The sequence below is a fragment of the Onychostoma macrolepis genome, chromosome 21 (assembly GCF_012432095.1).
Source record: "Onychostoma macrolepis isolate SWU-2019 chromosome 21, ASM1243209v1, whole genome shotgun sequence".
NCBI lineage: Eukaryota > Metazoa > Chordata > Actinopteri > Cypriniformes > Cyprinidae > Onychostoma > Onychostoma macrolepis.
In genome coordinates this window covers 17,107,770-17,132,368 of record NC_081175.1, presented here as the reverse complement: position 1 = coordinate 17,132,368, position 24,599 = coordinate 17,107,770, and the positions used below count along the sequence as shown (strand labels likewise).

General features: G+C 35.9%; 1 protein-coding gene across 9 annotated transcripts in view; it reads left to right on the top strand.

Annotated features, from left to right (window-relative positions):
• Positions 1–24,599, top strand: part of si:dkey-247m21.3 (5-hydroxytryptamine receptor 4) — a 70,802-nt gene that overhangs the window by 3,817 nt on the left and 42,386 nt on the right. Inside the window, exon 4 of one of the 9 annotated variants that reach the window (XM_058758841.1) lies at positions 447–483. The exons of the other annotated variants lie outside the window; for them this stretch is intronic. The gene's annotated coding sequence lies outside the window, so the exon portion shown is untranslated. The remainder of the gene's footprint in view (positions 1–446; positions 484–24,599) is intronic. 9 annotated transcript variants of the gene reach the window in all.

Genomic DNA, 24,599 nt, shown 5'->3' with positions numbered 1-24,599 from the left:
GATATTCAAACCCAGCAAGCCCACTAAGTTCACTCCTTAATTGTTCATGTTCATTCTTGCTCATTGATGATTAGCTTTTCAAGCATCTTTTGTGCAATACTTTAGTGTCAACAACATAAAGGTCCAGGCCAGAACGTTCTTCTGCACTATTAAGCAAATGTGTCATCACCACCACATCGCTATCCCAGAATATGATTCATCCTTTTTGGAGAGTCAAGTGTAAAAACACAGTAAAATATGTAATGACAGAAAGGAATAGTTCACCCAAAATGGAAAAATGTCTCATCATTTACACTCCTTTACGTTGTTCCAAACCTTATTGTTTTCCGTGGAACACAAAAGTTATTCTTTTTGAAGGTTTTATTTTTTTTTTGGCCATACAATGGAAGTCAGTGGGGTTCAAATAATTAGTTTTGTTTTAAAATATCTTCTTTTATGTTTCACAGGAAAAAGAAAGTGATATAGGTTTAGAACAGCAAAAAGGTGAGTAAATGAGTTTTTCAGTGAACTATCCCTTTGAAGATGTGCTGAAAAATCGGATTTTGACATAATGTGGTGTCTCTGGCTCAGGACATGTTAAACTGTGACTGTTCAAAACTAAAAAGGGAAGAACAAAGGCAGCTGGGCAAACTTGTGTTTTGATGAGTATCAATGCCCTCATGACTGGGCAGAAATGCAAAGCCACAAGTAATGTGTGTTAAGGACTTGGGTAGTGATACTGATGTTTACCCAATTAGTCACTGTGTTCAGAGGAAACAGCTCATCTTGTTCCCTATATGATATATGCAAGTCAAACAAGTTTTATCTTGATCATTAGAAGTTATGAGAAACATTTTTGTGAAGTATCAGTTGCACTGAACAGTTTGTTCATTATGAAAGCAATAAAGACAGACTCATCTTTATCAGACTAACTCTTTCAAAAAGCCATTTTTTGAATCACATTTTGATGATAATGTGCACTATTAGCATCACCAGATTGAATGACATTGGCCAGTCAAACCAATAGCCCCGCCCCAAACTGATGCCATTGGTTGAGCCAGTGTTGCTGTGTCAGGCTGGTCGGAATGTGAGTATTATTATAAATTACACATACCAACTTTAAAATATTCCAAAAGACAAAGCTGCAACAGTAGCTGCTTCTTTCTTTGTTGCATTGTTGAATATAACCACAGACATTTGTTTGATTTCCATAGCATGTTAAAACCAGCGGACAGGCCTCCACACTGTGGCTTCCTCAGACTAACTCAGCTCTGACCAACAGCAGCATGGCTCACCGCCCTCTCATTAATCCTCTGTCATATGACACGCACACCCACACACAAACACACACGCGTCTACATCTCCGGAAGCAACATCCGCCCCATCCACATTCAAAACGCTCTGTTTTGCATAAGCATAAGCAAAGCAGTAGCGTGTAACCAGACAGGATGAGGGTTAGGACACGGGTGAAGTGTTGACCTGACTTTACCGGCATAAGTCAGTCTTTTCTAATTTACAATCAGGCTTTATTTAAAAGAAACGCTCTCCCAAAAATGAAAATTCTACCATTATTTCAACCCAGGCAGATTGAAAAAATCTGTCTGTTGCAAAATTGAGTGATATTGCGTTGCTTTTTGCAGTGAGTGGTGCTAAAAACATGTTCAGTTTTATCCAAAACACATGAGCATGAATCTGGCAACATTTTATTATTTTGTCTGTTGCATGTATCGTGGCAGTTGGGAACTGTAATGTCTGGAAGATTAATGGTCTGTTGGATTTACTGAAGCAACCTTTGCCATTATAATTTGCTTCTACAAATCTTTGTGCTCTTTAATCGTGACTCATTCATGGGACTTGCAGTGCTGTACCAGGTGGGCAACCGAGCAATTTTACTACAGCAAAAAAGTCATACATACTTAGTCACACATGGAGCTGGTTATGTGACAAAATGAATTAGTTTAGAAATCATGCACTATGGTAAAAGTGTTTTGAGGTCGTAACATATTATTGCGCAAGGAACTGCGTGAAAATAAGTCTTTATTAATTGATAATCTGGCCCTGTAATCATAATTTCTGTGAAAAGGCATAAAAGTTGTTGGTGTTTTACTGCCACTAGTGTTCATTTCAGCTGGAGTTTTGCAAACAAATGTAGGTAGAGACACGCTTTCCAAGCCTGGGTTGCATTATTTACTCACCCTCGGGTCGCTCCAAACCCATATGACTTTCCTTTTTTTGTGTGCGTGTGTGGAATAAAAAAGGAATTAACTTGTTCAGTGTTCAAGCTGCTCTTGACCACGGCAGTCCCCATTCACTTTCACTGTACAGACAAGATGCAAGCTTTGATGTTCCTAAATATCTCCTTTTGTGTTCCACAACTACACAAGGGTGAGTAAATGACTCACCCTTGTGAGTCATTTTTTTTTTTTTTGATGAACTGTCTCTTTAAGACGGAGTGGGGATCCCCTCTCCCAAACCAAGCAGCCAAACATAAAAAGAGATTTTTCTAAGAGAATACACGACATTTCAGGTGCAAAGGGAACGAGGTTCCCTGGTTGTACTGTATGTATACTATATTATAGCCATAGTGCTGTATTAAATATTGGAATGCAGCATAATCCTCTTCAGCCCCACATATATGACTCGATGCTGGAAAGCGGCGGTCAGACTCTTTCCTTGTAGTCCCCACACGAGTGTCACATACTGCAAGTTGTGTTATGATTGGAGAATGCAAGAGTGCGATGAAGTATTCAGGGCAGACAGTCGTTTGTTGCTTTTCAGACATCAGTGTCATCATTATTCATGCCTTTTGCGTGCTGTTTGTGTCACATGTCAGTGCTGAGTGATGAGGATTTTGTTGATGCAGAGGATGGAAGTAGGTCTCACATCTCCTGTGATCATATCTTTGTAGATGACATCATCTCCTCTCCTCCCTCCCTCCCCCGCCAGACACACAAGTCACATGATCGGATGGGGGGATGATGTACCAGATTAGCAAGCAGTCTTAGATTATGCAGTTTCCGGTGTTAAAAAATCAAATCATTATTGTAATTATTTCTGTGGGAGTAATCTTTCTTATTGGATTTATGCCCTCCGGAAAAATCTATGCCAATAGAACCTGTTTTGTGGACGTGTTAACATTTTGCCTCTGTCTGGTTACACAAGTCCTCATTAGATTTAATCTGTTGTGTAAACCGATTAAAACATGCCAGCCCAGCACAAACTAAATGACTGTGTCACCCTATTCATGAACACGGCTGGAGAGATTATTAGGTCCAGACTCGATTTAACATTATTACTGTATCCTAATAACAAGTACGTTGGATGGCACAAATTTCCTTATCTAAGGTATTCTCTAATAATTAGATACATTTGATATTTTTCACTGTAGCCAACAATTAATTTTTTTAATTTTTAATTTTTTTAAAATTTTGACACAATCTATTGAATTAATATTAAATTTATTATTATTATTATTATTATTATTATTACGTTTTGCTTCGTCCCACATTATACACACCCTGTTACTGCAGGGTTTTTTTCCATTACAAAAAATGGACCATTCCTAAAACTTTTTTTCTTTACTATGTGATGAACATAATTGTGATACATAACTTGTTTAATTTAGGCTGCATTTTTAATCCTTTTTTAATTCTTAAAATTTGTGATTTATTTATTCTATTATTTATGTTTTTGTTTTAAAGAATAAACTTCACTAAATTTGTTAGATTTATGCTTAGTAATAACAATGATCATTAATAATAATAATAATAATAACCTACTGTTTAACTAGTTTAATTTAGGATGCATTTTTATTACTCATCTCTTTTTTTGATACATTGTGTTTATTGAATACAGTTTTTTTATTTATTTAATGCATATTGTTAGAAAATACAAATCACAAATCAGGGTTTTAACTGTACATAGACATATCTGAAACTTTGATAACAAGGTTGCAACAACTGCAGGGACTTTATTAAAAAAGCATCTCCTTTCACTGACCAACTGATGAAAAAAAAGTTTATGTAAATGATTTATTTGTAAAAAGTGCCAGATAGATTCATAGTAACACTTCATTTCTTTCAAATCAGCCATTTAACGATAAACTAAAATCAGCATGTGCTGTCAAAGCAGACTTCCTGTTGCAGAGGATTCGTTTGAGACATTTTGCATATCTTGACCTCATTTTTCCCTGCTGCCGAGTAACAGCAGAGCAGTAGCCCTGATAGCTTTCCATGTGCTAAGCGTCTCCTATCTCAGTTTGCTTGGGTGCATAAGAGGGCGAGCTTTACCTGCTACTTAGCAACAGAGCATCACTTCAAGCTGCTTTGATAAGTGGTTTGTGAGGGTAGAGCTCACGTTTTCTATTTTAAGGATTCATCTGAATGTGTAACTTTTGTCAGCATGCAACGGCCAACCTTACTATTTTCAACCTGCACAGAATCACTTTACAGTATTATATACAGTGTAAATGCTATATAAAACACAAAATGCACTCATTGTACAACAGGTACCTTATCCCTTATACAAGGCTGCATTTATTTGATCAAAAAAATTGTTACAATTTTAAACTAACTGTTCTCTGTTTTAATACAATTCAAAATGCAATTTATTCCTGTGATGGAAAAGCTGAATTTTATGCAGTCTTCATTGTCACATGATCCTTCAGAAATCATTCTAATTGGCTGATTTGGTACCTTAAGAAACATTTCTTCCTATTAAAAATGTTTATAAAGTTAAAAAGAACAGCATTCATTTAGAAATTTTCTGTAACATTATTAATGTTTTTACTGCCACTTTTAATCAATTTAATGTGTCCTTACTCGCCGCCATCATGGAATATGAAAAATATGCTTTCTTCACAAGAAATCCTCTATTGTGCATCAAGAGTTGGCGAGTTTACTGAGCCAATCATTCATTCTTAAAATCTCTCTGCCACCCCAGTACATGTGTTCTGTAGCCAGACGCGCTGCATTATTGAGCAGCAGTGGGATTGTGACTTACATAAGACTTTAAGGAGATTTTTCCTGCAAATCAGCTGCTTTCACCAAAACATTGCTTGAATATGCAGGTCATGGAGACATTACCATATGAATGTACTTTAATATGAACGGGCACAGCAGCTCAGCGGCGATACACGAGTCCTGCTGTTTGCGAGCGTGTTTCCAGTTTACTCTTCACGGGTCTCATGATCTAGGACAGAGCAGCTGGGTCACAGCTGGACAGGGTAATAGAAAACGATCAGGAAAGAAGAAACAAACACACTCGCGCTTGATATGTAGGCGTTTTGGGCAAGTATTAGAATGAAGCGGTTATGACAGACAATATTGGGTGGCAGAAAAAGGTGTCCCTTCATTTCCTGTTCAAGCTCCCCTTGGCTCAGGAGTGGTGACAAATGCCAGACACAGGAAGCCTTCCCTCTCTGTGTGAGAAGAGGAAGCAGACATAAGAGATCAGAGCTCTGGCACCTATTCACCTCACTTCATCTCTCTCATTCACTGCAAATATCATTTAAGCATTATTATTTTAAGATTTTTTACCATATAAAGTTGCATTTTAAGAATATTAAGATTTTTTTTTAAACTAACCTTCTTATTTTTTTAAACCTCATTATCTTTTGTTTGATTTATGCTTAAATAAAACAACTATCTACCAATGGGATAAGAAAAATATGATTGAACTGATTTATTTACTACAAAATGTATTTTATTTTATTTATTTTTACAACTGCCAGTGAAAAATTGCTTGATTGTTTGATTCATTGTGCATGCACCTCTCTACATTTTATTAGATTTATTCTTAAAATTACAATAAAAAATATGGATAAATCTTGTTTTCAGAAAATGTATTGTCAATTAAGCTTAATATTTTTTTAATTTTTTTATTTATGTTTTAAAGAATAAACTTCACTGTTAGATTCATGCTCAATAATAACAATACAATTGTTTGCCTTTATTCACCTTTATTTGTGTAGCTCTTTGTATAATACAGATTGAAAATGACAGAATCAATGATGCAAACTTCATCAAATATTCAAATTCTGCCATAAAGCAGCTCTACAAAGACAATTGTGTCATTATTCAGCTCATTTGCCAGTTGGTTAAGATAAATAAACTCAATTCAAGATCATTTATCTGACAACAGTAATGAATTTTGCTTCTCAAGTAAATATATCTTGTTTAAGATTGATTTTTGTGTGTGTCAAAGAAGACAAACTCTTTTATTTCCATCCCTCTCTCTCTCTCTCCAGTAACGTGACTTTAAAGTGTCTGAACTGAGATTTACATGGACCAGATGTACTGTGAAGCAATGAAGATTCCTTTACTATGATGGCTTGTGGAAAGAAACAATAATAGGCAGGAAAAACAGAGCAGGATGTTGCGATTTATTAGCTAAATGTTACTAGATTGGCATGCAGTTGAGATGCTTTACAGGCCAGTCTTTCTATTTTTGTCCAGTCACACGGTGCAACCTTGTCCTGGATGATCTCAGCCTCTTGGGGAGTGCAGAAAGAGGAACAGAGGGCAAATAATAGCAAGAGAAAGTGTAACAGAGTGAGAGAGGTCGGGGAAAGCAGATGTTGTTTCTTGACTGGTGAGCTTCCTCTTGAGAATCTGTCACATAGGTGGTGTGTTCTTGCTGAGGTGTTGTTTTCATCCTGTTGAGGGTGTTTTTGTACTCTGTCCCATGGAAACCTTCAGTTAGTTCCTGAGAATTTCTCCTCACATGCATGTGCCTCATCAGTTGAAAGTGTTCATCTGAAAACCTCAGAAAACTAAGGTTGAGATTTTTGTGTATAGTTAAGCACCCCCAACCCCCTTTTTATACAAAGAAATAATAAATAAATAAATAAAATCTCTCCACTAATCACACTCTCCATACATTACAGAAGAACTCTCTCTTTTTTCAGAACTGTTTTTTTTTCTGAGCCAAGAAATTGGCTTAATTTTCATTAAATCAGCTTTTATTTGATATTTAAGAAAAAAAAAAAAAAAGATAAAATCTCCTGCTAGCTTGCATTTTAATGTATCTTTAATACACAAAATTATACAAAATGGTAATAATTTCAAGCATGTCATTTCTTGCATGCTTATCACCAACACCGTTATCTCTTTGGTACACTATCCAAAAAAAACAAACAAAAAAAAAAGGGGCAAAATTGTTGATGATTGGGCTTGTAGTTTGTAAAATGTTTAAAAATGTCTTTAAGGAAGTCTTATGCTCACCAAGGCTGCATTTATTTGATTAAAAACACAGTAAAATGGTAATATTGTGAATATTTTGTAAATATTTTTAGAATTTAAAATAACTGTTTTCTATTTGAATATATTTTAAAATATCATTTATTTCTGTGATGGCAAAGCTGAATTTTCAACATCATTACTCCAGGCTTCACATGATCACATGATCCTTCAGAAATCATTCTAATATGCTGATTTGCTGCTCAAAAATCATTATTATTATCAGTGTTGAAAACAGTTAATATTTTTGTTGAAACTGATACATTTTTCAGAATTCTTTGATGAATAGAAAGTTCAAAAGAACACTTTTGTAACATTATAAATATCTTTACTGTCACCAATTTAATGCGTCCTTGCTGAATAAATTATAAGTCTTAATGATCCAACCTTTTAAACTGTAGTGTATATCATTTTATAGCAAAAATAGGTGGAGGATGAATGGAAGAGCTTCAAAGATCTTCATGTAAAAATAAGAAAAAGCAAGTCAGATCATTTTAATGTAAATCAACCGCTGAGGCATAAAAGTGCCCATATGTAAGCTAATAAAACACCAAATCACTGTGTAACAACCTGCAGCAATTTACATGCCAGAAAACTGAGCTCAAGTGAGAGGCAGCAAACATCTGCCTGGGATTCAGAGGTCAAAGGTAAAATGACCTTGGAATATAAGCATGTAGCTATTTTGGGATGTTTATTAAGCCTTGTGTTTTGTTCTCACTTGTTTATTGCTTGCACAAATGATGCAGCTTGAACTAACTGTGCCCTCGGTCCCAGACAGAAGAGCTTTTAGGCTTGCAGTTTGTTTTGATGAGAGCTTCTGCATCAGGCAGTATGACTCAGTACTGCTGGAGGTAATGACTCTACTATGAAGAGGGAGGGTGATAGAGCTGGATGTTGATGAGATGCATCACGAGAGGGGGGCAGGGGCTAAATAACGACCTTGTCTTTGATTTACCCTAACAGACGATAAAAAGCCAAAGCAAACACATCTGGCCAAGTTAGTGTAAGCTGATCAGTGGGCAGGGCAGGACAGGAAAGAGAAAAGTAACACCTTCACTAGCAATAAACAAGCAATCAATTACATCAATTACTGATTCATTTAAAAAGTCTGGATGGCATGAGGAGTAGAGAATATATGCAGACCACATGGTTTTGTGGACATTAAAATAAAGCCTATCTGTCTCAGAGGACAAAAGAGTGCATGAAATAACAAATAAACAATATCAGTATGCATGTCTGCTTTTACGAAACAAACAGACTAATTGGTATGCCGAAACCTTTAAAACAGGTAAGACACCCGAGACCAGTGTGTAAGAAAGCTAGAAAAAAGAAAAGCAAGAAAGCTTTCCAGTGACCTTGGTATTTGGTAACATCTGAAAAACTTTAAATTTGACCATCTGTTGAAGAATATTTATGCAGTAATATGTTTTCATTTTAAAATATATATTTATTAATAGAAATATTATAACTATAACATACAATTATATTATTATATAAAGTGTATATTTTTTGAGAATATATATGGTAGGGATCAGTGTGTATTCATTTATTTAGTCCCTTATGCTCACCAAGGCTGAATTTATTTGATTGAAAAAACAGTAAAATAAATTTGAAATAACTTTATTTTAAATTAATAACGTCTTCTATTTTAAATAATTTAATTTATTCCTTTGATGACAAAGCTGAATATTCAGCAGCCATTATTTTAGTCTTCAGTGTCACATGATCCTTCAGAAATCGTTTTAATATGCTGATTTGGTGCGGATGAAAAAATGTCTTCTTATTATCAATGTTGAAAACAATGCAGTTGTCTATTGTTTAAGGAAATATACAAACTGTACAAATATTTTCTTAATTACTGACCGTAAACCTCACTATTTCACTGTCATTTTCATTTCCTGGATGATGCAAAAACTACATCTGAATCATATAAGCCCTAAATTAGTTGTCACATCTACTATAAGAAAAGAATAATGGCTTTAGTCATATTCATTTCAATCGAAAATCACTCTTTTTATTTATTGTTTTATTCACATTTTTTTGCCTGGTCTGTCTGATGGATTATTAAAGATTTGAATGTAATGTTCTTACTGTAATCTTATTGGAACGAATGCTAATCTGAAAATATGCAGAACACAGCGCCACTGCCAATTCAGAGATACATCATTACAAATGGCTTCAGAGCGGTGTGTAGTTTGTAAAATGACAATAAGAATAATTGGACACTTCATAAAAGTAAGCATGATGAATGTTCGGTTTCAGTCTAGCTCAAAAATAATGAACAAGAAATTGTTGCTTTGTGGAAATGATGTTTGGTAGACGTAAGCAAGTCTGTTATAAGAAACTATTTAATCTGCATTTACGAAATGAAACCAGACGCTGCTTTACATTTTAGGATTATTTTAGTATTAAAACAGCTGCATTATATGTAAATACATAGTTAAAAGGAAGCTTGTGGTTTTACTTTTTTGCTTTGTACAACTGTTTGAGACTACTTCAAATATTTAAAGACTCAAATATCTGCTCTTCGGGCTCCAAGATATAAGCAAGGCCACAATAACAAGAGCTCTTTTGTTGAGTCTTCAACAGTCTGTTCTAAATCCATATTTCCCAGCTGTGTGAGTCAGTGAAATGTGCTGGAAGTTGCTGTGCGTTTTGACAGACATAGTTTCCGCTGTCCCCAGTCGTTGCTCATCTTTTGGCACCTGGCAAATATGTGATGATGAGCGTCCATATCTTGTTAGAAGTATCTTAAGGTCCTTTGCACTGGGTTGTGTTCAAGTTGTTTCAGCTAACCTTAATAACATGGGCACTGTTAAGTTGTTTTAACAGCTGACACGCGATTGGCGTCAGTCTGGGTGAAGGACTCTGCCAAGTAATTGAATTGTCAAGACAATCCTATTGGGTGGCTTCAGTGAGAGCGATCAGCAGCACATGTGCTAGATTGGATTAAGGAACAATATGATGATACTGTTGTCGTCCAGCACATGATTCTAATGCTGCCAAGAGGATGATAACAATGGGTATTTTTGTACTCCCTTGCATAAAATATTTGCCAAAATGCTGTAATATACTTAAATGTGTTTTAAAATGGAGTTTAAAATGTCACTGAGCCCCCTTGTGGTAAGACGAGTCATAATTGTCATGCTTATTTTGGGATGTTCAGTATGTAGTTGGATTGAACTTGTATTATCTATTAGCGTTCCCATTCATTTCAATGGCAGCTGCATGCATGTGACACTGATATTCAATCTAAACCATCTTGTTTATAAGAACAGAGAACTTTTTTGCCAGTCACCTGATCCATAAACGTCATGTGACTAATCAGTCTCAGCACTGATTGGCTGATGGCACCTCAAAAGAGTATTTTACAATATATTACCCATATACGGCTACTTTTGAATGGTTGTCGATTAGTTGTTGACTAAAACTATGAAAAATTGTTTCTGTAATTGAAATACAGCTAAAAAAAATAAACTTAAAACTTAAAAGAAAAAAAGTTGTCTTGGCAGCTAACTGAAATAAATAAGCTTGAGTTGAAGTATTAAAATTAATAACAGTAAAACATAAATAAATCAATTTTAATTAAATAGAAATATTTTAAATAACTAAATAAAATGACAAAAACACGTAACAAAATTACTCGAATTAAAACTAAAAACATAAAACTAAAAGCTAAAAAACTATTATTTATAAATATTAGATGAAAAATATAAACTTAGAAAAAAAAATTGAAATGTCAGCTAACTGACATAAGCATAAATTAATAACACTAAAAATAATTTAAAAAAATGAAAAACACAACAAAATTACTAAAATAAACTAAAATGAAAAGGAAATCTGAATCCATAAAAATAAAAGGTAATCAAAATAATATTATATAAATAATACTGAAATAACACTGGTTAGCAGCAGGGGTTAACTGGGCCATGCTAACTAGCCAAACCTTGAGTCCTTGTCTGAAAACGTTCCAAATTGTATACAGAGAAATTGATTTAGACAATGCATCAGTCATGGAGGAGACTTTAGGATAAGATGTTTTTCAATGGGTTTTCAATTAATGGCTTCTCCTGATTGAGGAGACAGGAGAGCAGAAGCTCTTGGGATGAAAAATGACACTATTAAAGAGACAGTTGTGGCACTCTTTGAGTAATCGGTTGTGGTCCGTGACAGGACTAGCTGCCCGGGGAGACAAACGGCACAGGGCTTGAGTTCACACGGTTCAGAGAAAGCCCAATGGAGAGGAAGAAGGGTCGAATTTTCAGCTTTTGCGATCAAACAGCTAATTAATGAGCAAAAAAGCATGCAAAATGTGTCTAATAGTACGTGTTTATTCATTTTGAAAAAAATGAAGTCTCATTTCTGCATGTGTTTTGTAAATGTACTTTACCCTTTGGCACCCTGTTCTTCGAAAGGCCTGACGCAGGAACTAAAGCTCTCACATGAATGAATGTTAGGCCTGTGGTAGAGTGTTTTCATGGCCTTCAGTTTAGCTAAATCCTATTGCTCCACTATATCACTTGCCTTTGGCTGTGCGCACTGGAATGTGACACAGGAACTGGAGAAAATAAAACTAAATCGCCCTTCCTGCTCAGTCCTCTGTCAGTGAAAAATGTGTTGTTTCAGCTTTACAATTGATTTTTTATAGCGACGATATGGGCCAAACCAAGAGGGTAATATGATGGAAGTGCAAGGAGTTTGACAGAAATACTTGGAAAAGAAATACATTATGTTCTAGAGTCTTAAGTTGTGAGTGGCATGACCTAAATGTGACGTCTGTGCATACTTGAGGTCTGAGGGAGTAAAATTGACTTGCGGTCACTTGGATGCTATCCAAGTCCCATCTTTCCCACTTTCCTTTTCAGAGTTGGATAAAATGTGTGTTAATGACATCAATAAATCTGAAATTTTTTCGAATCAAAAATTGATATTTGGTTTAAAATAATTGGGATTTGATCAAAAGACAGTAATATTGTGAAATTGTAATACAATTTAAAATAACTTTTTTATTTTTATGTTTTTTGTATGGTTTTATATATAAATTTTTATATTTATATTTTATATGTAGTATTTAAGATGTAATTAATTATATTATATATATAATATACTGTATGTGTCTATGATAAACTCTGTAGGTGTCTGTAAACTGAAATATAAAACGAATTTATTGAAATTGAAAATATCTATCTAGATTTATTTTTATACAAATTTACTAGAATTTATATGTGTGTGTGTGTGTATGTGTATGCACACACACACACACACACACACACACACACACACACACACACACACACACATATCTTTGAACTGATATATAACACAATATTTATATATGTATAAATCCATTTGTGATTAAATCCATATATATATATATATATATATATATATATAATATATTTGGTCACTGCCTTATTTCTTTAATTTATAAACTTAACAAACATAATTTTATTCTCATTCTTATACTGCTATGTTAAGCAGCTAGCACTCACGCTGTCATTTTACCATATTCCTCACTTATAGAAACCAGCAAACCAGCCTGGAGCTGCACGTTAGCTGGTATTTTTGTCCCAGTGCGGCACAGGAAGCCAATTCAATCGTTGATAATGGAATTGACCTAACCCCGGGGGCTCTGCTCTCACTGTCTTGTTCCTGCTCAGCTAGCCTGCTGTGATGGGCTAAAGCAACGGGAGTTTCCTCCCAGCGGGTCGGGGGAGTTCATTTACTAACACTAACTGGAATAGGTAAATAAATGTGATGGACAATGGCAGTGATCCCCTCTCTTCAACAATCAGATCAATCAAATAAAGTTCAGATTAGATGGGGAACATCTGACATGTACCACCGCAGTAGGATAAGGAATGATTCATTCTACGTCATAACGCTGAACATTTTTGTAATTTGTTTATTTCCAGGTTTTTGAATCCCATATTAGTGGTTTCAGGCATCTTATATGGTCTCAGAAAAGCAAATACAGTTTGATAGTGATGTCAGTGGTCTGTCGAGTTGCTTTTCTGGGAAGACAGAGTGGGCAATCACCAAGAAGTCCATATAACTGGTTCCTGATGGAGACTAGAGCATTTCCTGTTGGGTTTTCCACGTAATTAGCATATGAATTGCAGGCCTGTGATGTGTGCTACAGAGCGCCCGATACCTGCAACACTCTAATTAGAGATAACGATTTAAAGGAGGGTCATCCTGTTGCAGGACATCTGGTTCCTCGTCCACCTCCTGTCTGGTGGGAGGAGAGAAAAAGGCCATGCTTCCTGTGTCTCAACTGGAAGGTCATTGCAGGAGGCGGGAAGCTAATAAAGCTTCTGTGCTAGCTCTTTGTGTACAAGGCACGATGAATACAGTGACCTTTCCTGGAGGAATAGTGGTATTCCTGTCTTTATACCACAACTGAACCTGAGAGAGGAGGTGGATTGAGCTGTTGGCTCATAAAAGTCTGAGAGAATAAATCCAACCTCAAGCGCAGTGAAAACATTTCATGATGCAAAGAGAAAGAGAATAAAAAGAGCATGATGTATTAATCTATTCTTGGAAATTACATGTAAATGGCATATCACACCAAAAACCACTGCGTTACTTTCATACGCTTTGGTTTTTAAGTCGTCATCCATATGAAATGGATGTCCAAAGTAGAGTGTGTGTGTAAGCAAAAGAAATAAACTGAAAATGAGTTTCATGGGTCATGTGTGTTGAACAATAACCTCCTTTCACAATGTCCAAAATTGTCAAGGTTCAGGCACATAGCATGCATTTCACAGATTTCACGTTCACTGGGTCACATCCTGGCAAACAAAAGCTTCTTGCATAAGATTTCCACAAGGTGGTTGCAACATATCAGAGAGTACAATGGCTGCACAGATACACGTTAGAACTGAACTAGTGTCATTATTCTCTACAGACATGAATGTAAAAAAACTGAAGCTAGAATTAAGCAAGATTTTCTGTTTGCTTGTTTGTTTCTGGGACAATATTATATGAACTATAGAATTAGAATTGACTTTATTGGCCAGTTGTGCTAACAACTAAATTTGACTTGAGCTTGCAGCACAAGCAAAGGCCACGATAAACACATACAATATGCATTAATAATGTGTTATGGTGAAGCCGAATGCCTTAGTATTAAAAACAATAAAATAAATCTAGAGGACTAACACTTAAACTTAAACTAGTTTTTGGAGAAAATGTTTACATTTAAGTTTTAAAGCTGTGAATTCATTGAAATATACCTTATTAATTAAGTGTATGTAAAAAATTGAAGTTATGAGTAATGTTTAGTACCATAACAGATAAAATTAAACACACTGCAAAACCCAACAAGTTAAAATAACTAATTATTTGAGAAATCCATTAAAAAATAAACAAATAAATAAATAATTTAAGAGTAAAGTGAAATTAATTCATTGGAATCCACAAAAAAAGAATAATATTTTGCAGTTAACTGTTAGCATGCTGGGAAAAGCAGATTTCCCTTTCTCTATGTGCGATTGTTAATTGTGTCCAAATGAATTTCTTAAGTTGTTTGTTGAAAATGAATAATACTGATATGGAATGTGTTCTTGTAGTTCTTGAAAAAATAAACTATAAATATTTTGACTGAAATTTAACAGAAATATTAAGAATATCTTTAAAAATGGTAGTTGAATGCTACTGCACTGTAAAAAGTGATAAGTTGACTTAACTTAAAACCTCTTAACTGTCACCGTCCACCCTGTGGGACGCCTACGTTTACTTCACTATTTTACAATTAAATCCTAATCTAATCATGACAAACTATATATCGTTGGAAAGGTCTAAGACTCCTAAATAGGTATTTTACCACTTTTTTTGTAAAAAAATTATGTAGGAAAAGTAATAGATTAATTTATGACAAGAGTGCACCTGAAAAATCTACATCATAAGAGGAGTTCTGACCTTTGTCACAGAAAGTCTTCTTATTTGCCTTTTTCTCTATCACGCTTTAGAAATCATAAGAAATTATATATCAGTTGAAAACTTAAAATCTCAAAATTCATCCTTTGAAACCCATTTTAAAATCAGACATTGCATTACCATGGAAATGGTACATCAAAATCACGTTGGAAAATGTTTTCATTCATGAATTATAAAAAAATAAGTTTGGATAGTGCACTATCTTGTCTGTGTTCAAAACCGTGAGTGACAGTTAAGGGGTTAAAAAAATTGAGGAAACCCGTTGCCTTAAAATTTTTAAGTAAATGATAATTAAAAAAATAAGTTAATTGAATTGTCAAGTTCACTTAACTTTTTTTTTTTTAATTATTATGTACTTAATAATTTTAAGGCAACGGGTTTCCTCAGTTTTTTAAGTTAAGTCAACTTTCACTTTTTACAGTGTAACTATATCTTAAAACTAAAATTTTCTTAAAAGTTTCTTAAAACATTTCAAGTAATAAACTTAACTAATAGATTTTAATTGTAGAAAAGATTAACTTGGATTTTTAGGTATTTATTCAGAGATTTTAAAGTAATATAGCTATTTATTATTATAGCATTTATAAAGCCACTGGATTTTTATTTATTTATTTATTTTTATACAGTGTAGCAGTAATAAATTAAGAAACAATGAGTAAACAAATGAAAGGAAGAAGCGATGAATGCAATAAATGCTGTCCACAACAGATGCTCAGCGTGTTATCCATCTGTTTAAATGGTGCAGTTGAGTTATTGATGATGATCACTGCTCCAGGGGAAAAACTGTTTTTGTGTCTGGTTGTTTTGTTTTTGTTGGCTCTGCAGTGCTTGTGATGCGAAAAGGTACGTGGGGTCACTGATGATCTTGTTAGCAGGTTTCCTGGATCTCATCTCATATGGGTCCTGGAGGGGGGCAGACTACATTAAATGAATTTTTCTGAGGATCAGTGATGATGGCAATGTAGAAGTAGATCATCATTACAAATGGCAGGTTAAGCTTCTTAATTGTTCACCCAAAAACAAAAATTTGCTTAAAAATGTACTCACTTTCAGGCCATCAATGATTAGCTTGCTCCTTAGTCTGAACATATTTGTAGAAATTCACATCACTCACCAAAGGATCCTCTGCAGTGAATGGGTGCCGTCAGAACGAGAGTCCAAACGGTTGATAAAAACATCAAAATAATCCACAAGTAATCCACACGACCCCAGTGAAGCAAAACGCTGTGTGTTTGTAAGAAACAAATCCATCGTTAAAGATGTTTTTATTTTCAAACAGTTGCTTCTGGCTAAAATATGACTTCTCTTTCCATAAAATTGCTTATTATGGACTCATATTATGGACAGAAGCGCCAGTTTTAAGTTAAAATGCTTTAATGATGGATTTGTTTCTTACAAACACACAGTTTTTCGCTTCACAAGACATTAACTGATGGACAGGAGCTGTGTGGATTACTTCTGGATTATTGTGATGTTTTTATCAGCTGTTTTAACTCTCACCCGGCACCCATTCACTGCAGAGGATCCATTGGTGAGCAAGTGATGTAATGCTAAATTTCTTCAAATCTGTTCAGATTAAGAAACAAACTCATCTACGTCTTGAATGGCTTTATAGGGTGTGTAAATTTACAGCAAATTGTATCTATTGGGTAAACTATTTATTTTATGTCAGTGCTTTCATTTGTCTGAATTGCACAAAATGAGACCGAATCAAAATTCAAACAATGATATGTGCTGTACTGTAAATCACTGGCATTATGATGAGCTCCACACGCAGCACTAAACTTGACTGTCACTATAAAGATGCTCCTTTTCAGGGTCCAGCGTGAGTCTCACTGCTGGGGAGAGATGAGAGCTGCATGACAACAACCCAGTACACAAACACCAGCCACACACTACACAGCACTCACCCACCCTCAACTAACCGTTGCTAGGCAGTTCTGGTTGCTATGAGAGGAAGAGAGAGAGTCTGAAGAGCTCTGGGTATCTCTGGGCATTCCTTGACGTCTGTGTCAGCAGGGTGCTTTTCATTTTCAAAACGAAAAATCATAAAAGGATGACGAAGCTGTGGAAAGAGTTCTGCTGAAAGCTTGTTTTCTTAAATGACTCTCATCATTAATGGAAAACCACACAGCTTCATGGGAACAGTGAAGAATTTTAACCACAAAGCGCAACTAAGACTGTGTACTTCTGAAATTTTATATATATATATATATATATATACAGTTTTCGTAATATATATTGTATTGTAACATGATTTTCATGGCAATTAAGTCTTCACAATAATGAATATCAACCGACTCTTTCATTTCTGCAATTCATTTACACTATATATATCTATATATATATATATTAGTATAAATGAATTGTATAAATTAAAAAGAGAATTACAAATATATATCTCACAATGCAAAAAAATAAAATAAAAAATCTAAATAATTAAATAAATAAATATTCTAAAAATAAATTTTTGTGCAAAATATGATTTTTCCTTTTGATTTTAGGGTGAAATGTGACCTGGAGATGTTTTCATGAGATTCACCCCATAAACTGTCTCCCTGTTTTTCACCTGAAGTTCATGTGTCATGAAATTTCTTGTCATGTAACCACAATCTACTTGAACAGGGAAAAAATAAAAATGATTTATTTAAATTCATCAATACAAAATTACAGCAATGTTGTCTTTCTTAAAGAAAAAAATTAGGCTGATCCAGGCAATGCACATGCTCAATAAAAACGAAACAAACAGGTGTTGCCTGTATGAAAAAGGTGATTGGCTCTATTAACTAAAGGGGCGGGACTACAGCTGTCGTATTGGGCATTACAGTTTCTCCCTTTCACAGACTGTCTTCTCCTCTTATCATATCTCTGTATTACGTCCACCACCCCAACCTCTCCAGCTGTCACCCTTTTCTCTTACTATTTGCTTCCAGCGAAAACACGCTATGCGCTCAGACACCCCTCTCTGCACTTGCTGTGTCAGTCTAGTCTGTAAACCCAAGATCAGCATCTGTGCGGTAATCTCCCCCAGGGCTGCTGGGGCTCAAACACTGAAATAGTACATTAATGACCTGTGTTTGCGGCAGGTTTCCGGTGTCGTCACTGGGGTTGTGGGCTGGAGACTTTCAGTAACAGAACTGACCTATATTTTACCAAGCACCTCTCTACTCGGCTTGCAGTCTGCCTGTGTCTTTGTACTTCATCTTTGATTATTGCAGCGATGCGTCACTTTCCCTGATTAAAGACATCGCCATTACATAATCACTACCTCAAGATCAGTTTAAAATCCTGCCATTACAAGCATCACGCCGTTTGCTAGAGATGTATTTGTGTAGTCTTTCCTCAGTTGAAATGTCTAAAGGTCAGGGGCAAGGATGTTTTTTAAAAAAAAGAAAAAAACTCACTAAATATCACAAAACACATGAAATGCTTTGGCTAGACAGGTTTCTCTGTCTTTTGCTGGGTCAGATGGGCTACTCTGCAGATTGGAGTCTTGAGGGGGTGGAGGATTCAGCGTTCTCTTGTGGTTTATGGCTTAGCTGAGCTCAGCCACCTGGTTTTGTTTGTGTAGGTGATCCAAAATAATGCTTACTAAAAAATTAAATTAAAATCCCCTGACTCATACAGAGGAAATTATTTGGTAACGGATACAATAAGGTGAAAGCACTTAGCTTCTGCAAATATGATAAAGTATTGACTGTTTCTTTCGTAGATTTTCCTAAGGATAGATAGATAGATAGATAATGTCATGTTAAACAATGTCAGTTTTACTGCGGGGTAAATAAAACCAGAAATTTCTTTTAATTTTAAAATATCTTTAAAAATGATCAATATTTATATAGGTAATATGTATATTATATATTCTGAATGATTTAAACGTGTTATTTGAGAAATCAAAATTCATCCTGTTTTTGACATCCAGACCTGAACAGAACAGAAAATGCTCTCATAATAATGAAGCGATGTGCTACCTGCTTTAGTTGATTTGAAATGTGGCAGACCTTGCCTGACTTGTCCCCACTGAATGTGTATCAGGGGCTGTAAAAGCGCAGCTCTGTAGGCTCCCTCCCTTCCTCCCAGTCTCTGGCAGCCTAAAACAGGTCACTCTCTCTTCATTTGATTGCGTCACTGGCTGGACACAGTCTTCATAAAGCTTTAAAGACACAAGGTTCTTTAGTCAGTCCAGGTCAACAGTTTATGAAAAGGAAGTATTTGCATTCAAATTGAGAAAAAAACATCCTGTTGGTGAAAATTAGAGCAGAGTGCGTTGCAAAATCGTATTCTAATCCAGGCTTTTTGTTGGATGTTCAATAGCCACAGAGGTTGTGTAAGCCACCCTTAAAATTCTTATCAAAACACATCAAAGAGGAAAATGAATGAGCGAGTGAATAATTTCCTACAGCGGCGATCGTTATCTGTTTCAGGCAGATGTGTCTTTCACTGTGATATTGGCAGAATTAAGCAAAGCTCTCTGCGTGCTTATCAGGATTGTGGAGATGTAGTGATGGTGGATTGGGCAGCTGTGGTTACCAGACGCCGGTGCGTTGGTGTAGAACTCAGAGTGTAATTACCGAACATGCTGTGACTAGCACAAACAGTGAACGGCAAACACAGGCCATCAGTACGGTCGTCAATGGGCAGCCCCCCTCGGATCTTACTGTTTGGCTAATGACAAACAAGAGGGCTGTTGGACAGATGAGGTGACTGCAGGCGCCGTGTCTCAGAAAGCAACTCGATCCTGAAGGGACGTCACTGTGGCACGGCGGAAGTGGATCTACACCCCCGCTCTGTTTGCCGTGTTGCTGTGCACACACCTGCCTGATTTCTCACCAATCACTTGCAGCCCACTCTATGTCATCTGTAAAGTAATGTCATCTGCAGTCAAGGCTGGAGAAGTTACCACAGTAATTCTTTGAAATGATAAGATGCATTTGGTGCTTTATTTCCTGTAAAATGAATGAAATCATATTACTTAAAGGGGTCATGAACTGCCTTTGTTTTTTATTTTGTACTCTTCTCTGTGGTCCACTTATGTTTTTTTTACATCAGATTTTTACATTAAAAAAACGGCACTATTTTTAACCATTCTCATCTGAACGCTCCGTTTGAATAGTGTGGACTCAGAAGTAAACGCCCACTGCTCTGATTGGCTAATAGTTGATTTAGGTTAAAAATGCGTAAATACTCATATCAAACAATCTGTTTAACAGACAAAGCAATTGTGATCACGAAATGAAAACAGTTACTAACACTTGTGTGTTGCAACATTATTGTCGGATCCAGTATAATTGGCACAACATCCTCTTTTAGTTTCAGTCTTTCTGAAAATCCCACGTTGAATTGTGCCTTGTTAGTAAATTAAGCGAACAAAGGACCAAGTTCTTAGTGACGCATCTGAAACTACATTAACAATAAAGTTCATCCACGCTTTCCTAATGCTGGAATCAGAAGGAAGGCAATGCAAAGACAACTTGGCATTGCACAGCGGCTTGTTGTCTTCAGAGTACGCGAATAGGTGGGCGGGGCTAAACAGGCAGTGATGTAGGAGCAGGTGTTGATCTTCTTCTGCGGAGAAAGAAGTCTGTAAATGCCCTTTACAAAAAACGGCCAAAGGTACAAAGGTGAAGAACTAACCACGCATGACCTTTCCAACGTGATTACGTAATGCGTGAAGTCATAGATGCACATCACAGAGCTAGTGCAAGGCGAGCGTTTGTGGTTAAAAAGTATATACTTATATATATTTTTTATTTTTAGAAAATTTTGCTGGATAAGACCCTTATTCATTGGCTGTAGAGGCCTTTGAAGCTGCATAGAAACTGCAATTTGAAATGTTGTGATTCACCACCTAGCTGGTTGGTTTGGTTCATATGATGCTTTAACTTTTTTTTTAAAAAGTGGGAAAAATAATTCCAGAACCAATGCTGCTGGAATGTTCTTTATTCACTTGTCGTTCTTGTGATTATCAAAGTGTAGCATTAAGCGTTGTCTTATATCTTTATATGGAAGGGTACAGCTAGAATGTTATTATAAATTCACCTGACATCAAATCAGCAGGGGCTAACAGGGGCATGTGAACCAGCTTCATATGCAGTCGTCTTGGACTTACACTGACACCTAGTGGTGTGGATGAATTATTAGACACAAGCAAAAGTTTTCTTCATTTTGTGTGAGTGTACATCAGTTATTTCAATACTTGAATATTTCTTTGTCTGTATACTATTTCATGAGGTTAAAAAAGCAGTTCTAAGGGGTCATTTCCTGCTCTTCATTTCCTTTATTTTCCTCAGGACAAACTAAAAAGAGCTATGATGATCAGTGAGCCATCTGGCTTCATTCAAAGCAGCCGCTCCCAGAAAAAAAGGTGACCATGTCACTTAGGGGAGACCTTGAAGCTTTGTAGATTGTTACTATTCAGTGCGAGTGTGCTGGGGTGAATATTGGCTGTTGACATTGTGGTTTACAAGGCCGTAAGCTGAGAGGAAATGAAAAACTCCCAGAGAACAAGATGTACCAGAGGCGGAGGCATGTGCCATACTTGGATATAGATATACAGGTTGAACGGTGGTCAGTGAAAGTAAGGCATGGGGACCAGCAGGGATGGGTGTTTTTCCTTTTGGATGTGGGCGTACATCAATTATTAATATATTTTAGCTCTTTGTTGTCCTCCCTCAGGATGTAGGAAGGAAGTCACAGCAAAGGGAGAATGAGAGAAGAGATATATAGGCTTACTTTGAGATGAAAATGTTTTACTTACAAGGGGGGCTTTGAAGAACTGCAGTTGGCCCTTTGTCAGATGTGTTTTGTTTCATTTTCTGGATCACGGTGTACTGCTTTTAAAGATCCTGTAAAGGCAAGTAAGTTAATTTGGTGGTCATACTGGTAATGCCCCGGTGAGTCATCTTCTAGATAACAGTCTCCTATGTATTTAAGCAAGGAAAGACCTATTTTGATCAAGATTTCAATGACATCAAATCAATAACATAAGATCAGAGTAGATCAGAGTCTTATCAAAAAAGCAATAGACTCTTTAAACTGACATTTTGTTCACAAGTTCAGAAACACTCATATTATCCAATAACTCCTGGTGGTCCATTACGGTACTGGAGACAATCTGTGAACTGATTCTTTCTTTAAAAAAATTTAATAGTTCAAAATTAACTAAAAATGTGGTTAATTTGATCTGCATTTTATTTAATATATGGTTGATTCTTTAATATTACAGCAGGTCTATTCAGCTGGCCCCGATCAGGCCGACTGAAAGTTTGAATTAGTTTTTCCACCCAGTTGTTCCTTCTAGACTGTTTTCTTCTGTAAATTGAGATACACTTCTGTTCAACAGTTTGGGGTCTGTAAGATTTTGTAATGTTTTTGAAAGAAGTCTGCATTTATTTGTTACAAAAATACAGTAAAGTTTTCCAATGTTATTACATTTTAAAACAACTGTTTTCAGTTTTAATAGCCTATATCTTAATATGTAATTTATTCCTGTGATGGCTAAGCTGAATTTTAAGCATCCATTACTCTAGTCTTCAGTGTCACATGATCCTCCAGACATCATTTTAACATGCTGATTTGGTGCTCAAGAAATATTTCTTGTTGAAAATGTTTCTGTGGAAACTGAGATACATTTGTATTTTAGGATTTTTTTGGTGAATATTAAGTTCAAAGAAACAGCATTTATTAAAAATAGGAATATTTTATGACATTATAACTGCCTTTATAAATACAATGCATCCTTGCTGAGTAAAAGTATTCATTCCTTTAAAAACAACAACATTTGAACAGTACTGTATGCAGTATTATTCTGTGTAAGATTCTACCACCCACCTCTATCTGTGGAAAATGTGCCTCTGTTGTCAAATGTTCAGTTTTAAAATCAGTGGTTTTCAGTGGCTGAGCAACAAATGATCATAATTTGTCATACTGACGACCTGGATTTTAAATTTTCCATCAAAGAAGATTTAAAGGACCCCTTTTCTTCACTCTGAGGCCTTTTACAGTGTCATTATGTCATTCTTCAAGCAAACAGAAAAGCAAAAAGACAAGAAAAAGCATCAGTTCCAACTAGACTGGACTGACAAGTACTTGTTCACGCTCCAAAAAGAAACAACCGATGTGCTTATTATACAAAGACTGTTACTGTAGCTGAGTGCAATTATTTAAAGACGCACTAAAAGTCAATGTCAAGTCAGTCTAAAGGGAGTATTCTCAAACTTCCCCACAAAACATTTAGGGTCCATTTGAATAGGTCTGCTCTAAAGCAAAAATTAATATTAGTGTTATTAATGGAATGCATTACACGTTTTTTTTTTAAGAATGTCAATAATTTAGCTTGACATAGAAAGTCTGAAGTGGGGGTCAATGTGGGTCAGAAAAGGCTGACAAACTCGAATCCTGAACAATAACACAGAAACATTATTTTCTTTAAGGTGTGTGGGAATAGATCAACAACAGATATGCGAGTAGGTGGACAGGGACACACACAAATTGCTTGTCTCCATCAGCAGGCCCATCTGTGTGCACTGGCAGAGGGGAGTGTTCGGTGGGCAGAGGCGACCCAGCCTGCTGCCCGTTGCTCAGTGACTCATTCTAGCAGCTGACAGACAAGGATGAGGGGGAATAACATGCCCACTGCCTCTGGCACAGCACAGGAAGGGGAAGTGGAACACGGCCCACGCACAGAAACTTCCAGAAGGGCTTTGTGTGTCTGTGGGGAGAGGGGGGGGAGCAGGTGTCTTGCTTCCCCTATTGTGAGATTCGATCCAAAAATCAAGCCCCCGTTGATCCGCAACAGTGAATCTTAAAATGAGGACAAAGTTCTTTTATTGGTCACAGACGTGTCCTGTTTAGGTGCACAAAATGTGATTTTGGGATTACAGGGTTTTTCATCACAAGCCTGGGACTTTTAAAGCCACACGTTTGAATTGAACACATTTTCAGTCTGCTATTGGTTGGACACACAGATAGTCCTGCCCCTAAACTCACACCATTGGTTATTAAAGGGATAGTTCACCCAAAAATGAAAATTCTTTTATTAATTACTCACATTCGTTCCAAACCCGTAAGTCATTGAAAATGAAGCTATTTTCGATGAAATCCGAGAGCTTTCTGATGCTGCATAGATAGTAACGCAACTACCACATTCAAGGTCCAGAAAGGTAGTAAGGACATCATTAAAATAGTCCATGTGACATCAGTGGAAGAGAATAAATTGTTGAATAAAGTCGTTATTTTTGTTTTTGTTGCTCACAAAAGTATTCTCTTAGCTTCATAACATCACATTTGAACCACTGATGTCTGATGAATTTTCATTTTGGATGAACTATCCCTTTAAGGCAAAACACTACAGGCAAAAACACATTGTTTTTTTGTTTGTTTGTTTGTTTGTTTTTTCACACACTGGTCAATTTTGAGATTTTGGTCTAGCTTGCTTCCATA